Raw genomic sequence first — 5588 nt, 5'->3', positions numbered from 1 at the left:
AAAATTCTACATTTGTTTGGAGTGTAATTCTTCCAGATGGCCATTGCCAAGGGATCGATAGGCTCTCCCACCCACAAAGCCTTGTATGCCGCATTGCAAGTCAGAGGCTTGCCATCAGATCGTCCTGTTCGTCGGTCTGGTTCCTGCAAATTCAAGGAAACGGAAGCCAGCAAGTTGCGCAGGTAGCCCAGTTCAAGTTCGGCAGCATGAGTTAGGCGTGGAGCGAGGTCGAGGCACAGATCCGGCGAGCTTAGAACCCTGGCAACAGAAGTCGAGGGTCGGAGAACATGAGAGAACAGAGCAGGGTACTGTGAAGCAAGAATATCTGTAGAGCACGGAACCCAAAGATCAAGCCAGAAGGCGGTGGAGGTACCGTTGCCGATGTCCACTTGCGTTAAGTTACGAAAGAGGGGGATCCCCTTGGCGATATCACGCCACACATGGGAATCATAAGCATGAGTAGTGCCTAGGTCCTGGTCGTCGGACCACCCATATCTAGCAGCCAACGGAGAAACCCCGCGAGCTGTGGAGCGTGAGTGAAGCTTGGTTAAATGAGAGAGAAGTAGGCAAGAGTTGAGGTGTTGAAGAGAAGAGAAACCTAGTCCCCCACGAGTGAAAGGCGCACACACAAAATCCCAAGCAACCTTGCATTGACCTCCGAAACTTTGTCTTGACCCGCCCAAAAAAAGGCTCTGCAGCGTTTATCTATTTCAGCGACAACACCCATCGGCAGCAGCAGAGAAGTCATGGCGTATATAGGAAGGGCTTGAAGAACAGCTCGAACCAGGATAGCTCGCCTAGCAATAGAAAGAAGAATCCCGCGCCATCCAGCAAGGCGGCGGTCGATCTTGTCGATAATGAAAAAAAAACTGCGATGTGAAGTTTGTGAGTAGATAGAGGAAGGCCGAGGTAGGACTGAGGGAAAGAAGCAACCGGGCAACCAAAAATGTCAGCTAAATCCTTGGCTAACTCAGGAGGCACGTGGATGGGGGCAAACGTGCTCTTATAAAAATTGATATGCAACCCCGTGGCTTGAGAGAATTGAAGCAGGATATCTTTTAAGGACTGAAGTTGTGCAGCCCCCGCCAGCAAGATGATCAACGTATCGTCAGCGTACTGAAGAACTGGGCAAGGAAGCTCCTGATTAATAGGGTGAGCTAACCTACCATCATTGGAGGCCTGGTAGATCAGACGTTGAAGGACATCAGCAACAATAATAAAAAGATACGGAGAAAGCGAGTCGCCCTGTCGCAGCCCCTGTTTGCAGTTGATCCAAGGGCCAGGCTTGCCATTCAGAACAACAGCCGACTGACTGGAACGGTTCAGGCTATCAACCCAATTGCACCAAATCTCGGGGAAACCCTTGGCAAGCATGATAGCTGCTAGAGCGGTCCAAGAGACCGAGTCGAACGCTTTTTTGAAATCAAGTTTAAGCACAATAGCCGATTTTTTGCGCTTAAAGCAAGTTTGAACAATATCAGCGCCGAAAGAGTCTTTTGCTAAGCCATCTGCAACTTCATTCGCTTCTCGGCAACAGTGGTAGTAGGGGACTTTTGCAAAGTCAATACTTAGTTGCTTAGTCTCTATGATAGTCGTCACATCCAGTCCAACATATGCATCATGTTGGATCACAGCATCAACAACAAAGGAACGGTCTGACTCCAAAACCATACTAGTACACCCAATATTTACTGCCAGGTATAAGCCATTCCTAATAGCAATAATTTCTGCTGAATCAACGGTACTCACGTGGGGTAGGAACCATATTGCCGCCGATATAAAGTTACCCCGATCATCCCGAGCAACAGCTCCAGTGGCACCCGACAAAGGGGAAAATATCAGGTGCTACGGGGGCACCTAAGTTTAGATGCTCCCGGAGCTCCTCAGCCGTTGGATCTATAATCTGACGGTCATTTAGGGATGCGCTGGATCTGGTTGTAATAACGGACTTCTAGGGGTGTTTTTTGAATAAATGCGCGAGCTCTTTCCTTGGCCTTTAGATTTTAGATCCAACGGCTGAAAAGCTCCCGAAGCCGGAGCACCAGATATCTTCCCCCGACAAAGTATCAGACTGAAATGAGGCATCAACACTGATTTTTATAACTCCATGGCTCGGCTTCTTCCACGTGTAAGCACTTTTTCTAACTGGTTGTTTAGGGGTTAGAGATCTAACAAAATTTATTGCTAGTACCTTAATTGATATCGCGGATCTCTCGGGTGACTGTATCATTTTCCCTTTCACAAATTGTTGGAGCTGCCATCATAAGTACCAAGCCGCAATTACAACTAGCTCCGCCGTAGGCAGCTCATGAGAATAAATCCAATCTTGCCAAAATTTCCAGTGATTGAGCCTGAGCGATCTTTCATCACCACTTGTTGTATAATCTTAGACAAGCCCAGCTCAAACCAAACATCCTTCGCCCGCCGACATGTAAAGGAACAGTGTTGGACATCCTCACATCCCCGAGTGAATTGCAGAAAACATCGACATTAAAGGCCAGGATTGCAGGAACCACAAGTCTATGGAATTGTGGCCAAAACCACTAATTTTTTGTCTAAATTTTTGCAAAAAAACACTAGTTGTCGATTTTGACCCATTTGATGACGATTATGACAAGTGAAGCCCGTAAAAGCTGACGTGGCATAACGGTTCTCCACAAACGGCATTAGACAGTTTATCTACATTTACACAAACACCCTTCGTGCAAAACTAAAAATGCAATCGGGTCCTATCCAAGCAAAAACTGCAGCACGAGTTCGTGGTGTTTCGTCGCCGGCGAGGTACGGACACCGGAGCGTTGCTCTGAGGAGGAACAGGGCGGCGTCAGGCCTTCGGCCGGTGGTGCCGCGTACGCATAGGGCGAGGGCGGCGTCAGGCACGCGAGTGAGCGGCAGCCGCCCCTGCTGCACGCGGGCGCGAGCAGCGGCGCCGGCGGCCAGGCGCGAACGAGGAGCGGCGACGGGAGCGACGCCAGCGAGCAGCAGCCGCGCCGGCCGAGCGCGGGCGCGAGCAGCAGCCGCGCCGGCCGAGCGCGGGCGCGAGCAGCGACGCCGGCGGCCAGGCGCCAGCGAGCGGCGGCGTCGACGGCCACGCGCTAGCAGCAGCGGCGACCGAAGCGACGCGAGCGAGCAGCGACGCCGGCGAACACGCTCGAGCAGCAGCGGCGCCGGCAGTCAGGTGCGAGTGAACGGTGGAGCTGGAACCTTATCCTCTTTTTTCTACTCTATACTAAATGAAAAAATGTCCTTATCCTCTCAGGCCTTTTTACATTGTAGTCCCTTGTATTCTGTCTATTTACGATATGTTATGTTGTGCCACATCATTCTTTTCAGCGGGACCCATCTGTCATAATCATGATTAAAACAAACAAACTAGGTGACTAGTGTTTTTTGCAAAAAATGAGACAAAAAATTACTAGTAGTTTTGGGCATAATTCCGTAGACTTGTAGTTCTTACAACCCTAGCTTTCAATGTCGATGTTTTCTGCAATTCACTCTCACATCCCCACTCACCATATACAAGCCTTTTGAAAGTATGAATACCTGCAACAATACTCGCCATATGCAACCCTTTTTTCAGAGCTGACACAATGACGGATCCACGGCTCGCCTTCTCGACTTTCAATCCGCTTCGTACTGGGAATCGGAGGTGCTCCTGTAAATAACATGCCCCGCAGCCAACCCGGAGATCCCCCAACCATAACCCTACCCGGCAGCCAGCGCAACACGGTCGAGAACAAGAGGCGATCCAAGCCGAGGTCGTTGCAGCCATCGCCGCATCGATCGGCCTCCCGTCCTCAATAGGAGGGCCCGCGTCAACCGGGGGGGTGGCGACGCTCCGATCCGCCCTCCGGCACCTGGCACCAGCCGCTCGCTTCCTCAGCAAGGGCGGCGGACGCGGCAGCTCTGGACCTAGCTTCACCGCCGTCAGGGTAGGCACCCACGTTTAATTAATTTTCTAGGTTCAGGGTTAAATACTCACAATTCTGGCCATCCCTTGTGATTTGCAGCGGAAGCATTCCACCGGCGGCGGTGTATTCTACAGTACGATATTGTGGGACGAACCCTTCAATTTGTGCGTGCCCTATCATTCTTTTCCATCAAATGTGTGTCTAACTAGATTCGTCAGGTAAAGGAGATTTGAGTTCTGTCTTTTGACGGTGGTTTCTCTGCAGGAGAACGCCGGTGACCTGGTTCGCAATCATTGCCACCGCCATTGGAACTACTTTAGGGCATCTCCAATGTGCAGGCGCTTGCGTAGATGCTTAAGGAATAAACATAAAAGAGCGTCCGGGTAAGCGCCTCGGCATCCAACGCTGGCGAGCTGTGAGACGCTTGTTCTCTCTCATCAAATTAGCTTATCGGTGAACTGAAGCGCTCGGTGCCAAGACTGGCGTCGCGGGCTAGTAGGCGCCAGGAATTTCTCTCCGCGCTAGCAAAACGGCCGGGATTTTTAGCCTTAGCGCCTGTCATTAGCGCCCCATTGTATATGCCCTTACAGGATAAGAGTGCAGACGACTGATCATGAAAAGCAGAAGGCATGTGGACACGAGGAGGGGAAGAAAAAGGATAGCCTTTGAAGCATCTGTGCATGTCTTCCTTTTACTGAGAAGCATCAGCATCTTGGATAAACAAGCTAAGGTTGATGTGCTTGAAGTCCTTGTAGGCATCAAGTTCAGTTTTATGCCACCCCGTGCTAGGTTGGAACCTCTTTTTTTTTTAGGGTACTACGGCGGGCAAAAGCCAGCCTGAACACATTTATTAATTTTAAGGTTTGACAGAGTATATGTACAGAGGGTGGGGGATTGGAGAAGGTAGAAACATCAAAAGAAAACAACTATGCTAATGCTACATCTAGCCGGGACAACATGATACCCCAGTCAATCAGAACTTGTTTGCAATCTTCATTTCCACATCTATGGGCCCAAAGAAAGAGGTCTTGCGCTGCCCGCCGAAGAACGAAACCCGAGGACTCAACTTCTTGCTTGAAAACTTTAGCATTCCTTCTTTTCCACACACTCCAGAGGATGGACATAATAACCGTATTACGAATTTTGCAAGCAGGTGAACGACCCTGCAGGCCTTGGTTGGAACCTGCATGTCCTGTGTGCGTATTTTGTACAATGAAAACCAGTTTAGTTATACATAAATTATTACAAGTAATTAGCCTGTTATGACCCGATGCACCTGTAATTTCGTATCTGGGGATTCCTATGACAAGAGGAAGAATTGAAGAACTAGAACTAGAACTTGGCGGGACTTGGGGTAGGAGGAGCATAGGAGAGAAACACGGTACTCCCTCCTATCCATATTACTCTCGTCGCTCAAACGGATTTGTCTATAGGGAGTATCTTTGTTACCCAAGCTGAAGTTGCCCTCTCGGCAGGCGCTCCATCACCCCTGTTTCGTTACTTGCCTGAATGAACATGTTCAGTTCCGTCAGACATCCTTTTTTTGCGAAAGCAGTTTCGTCAGGCTTGATGCCGGGAGATGCCGAGACTCCGTAAGCACTATCATGCACCGTCAATCTTTGGAGAATTGGAGATCCTATGTGTTGCTAGTACTACAGTACTAGACTAGAAACAATA

The 5588-nt window shown here is 49.7% G+C and overlaps 1 long non-coding RNA gene across 1 annotated transcript; it reads left to right on the top strand.

Annotated features, from left to right (window-relative positions):
• The first annotated feature begins 3642 nt into the window (after window positions 1-3642).
• Window positions 3643-4367, top strand: LOC109760596 (uncharacterized). Its single transcript, XR_006664701.2, has 3 exons — window positions 3643-3932; window positions 4011-4075; window positions 4176-4367. It is a non-coding gene; the product is annotated as an uncharacterized lncRNA (long non-coding RNA).
• Window positions 4368-5588: the final 1221 nt, after the last annotated feature.

The sequence above is a fragment of the Aegilops tauschii genome, chromosome 5 (genome assembly GCF_002575655.3).
Source record: "Aegilops tauschii subsp. strangulata cultivar AL8/78 chromosome 5, Aet v6.0, whole genome shotgun sequence".
NCBI classification, from domain to species: domain Eukaryota; kingdom Viridiplantae; phylum Streptophyta; class Magnoliopsida; order Poales; family Poaceae; genus Aegilops; species Aegilops tauschii.
Note: the sequence above shows the minus strand (reverse complement) of the source record. Positions and strands in the feature narration are given on the sequence as shown.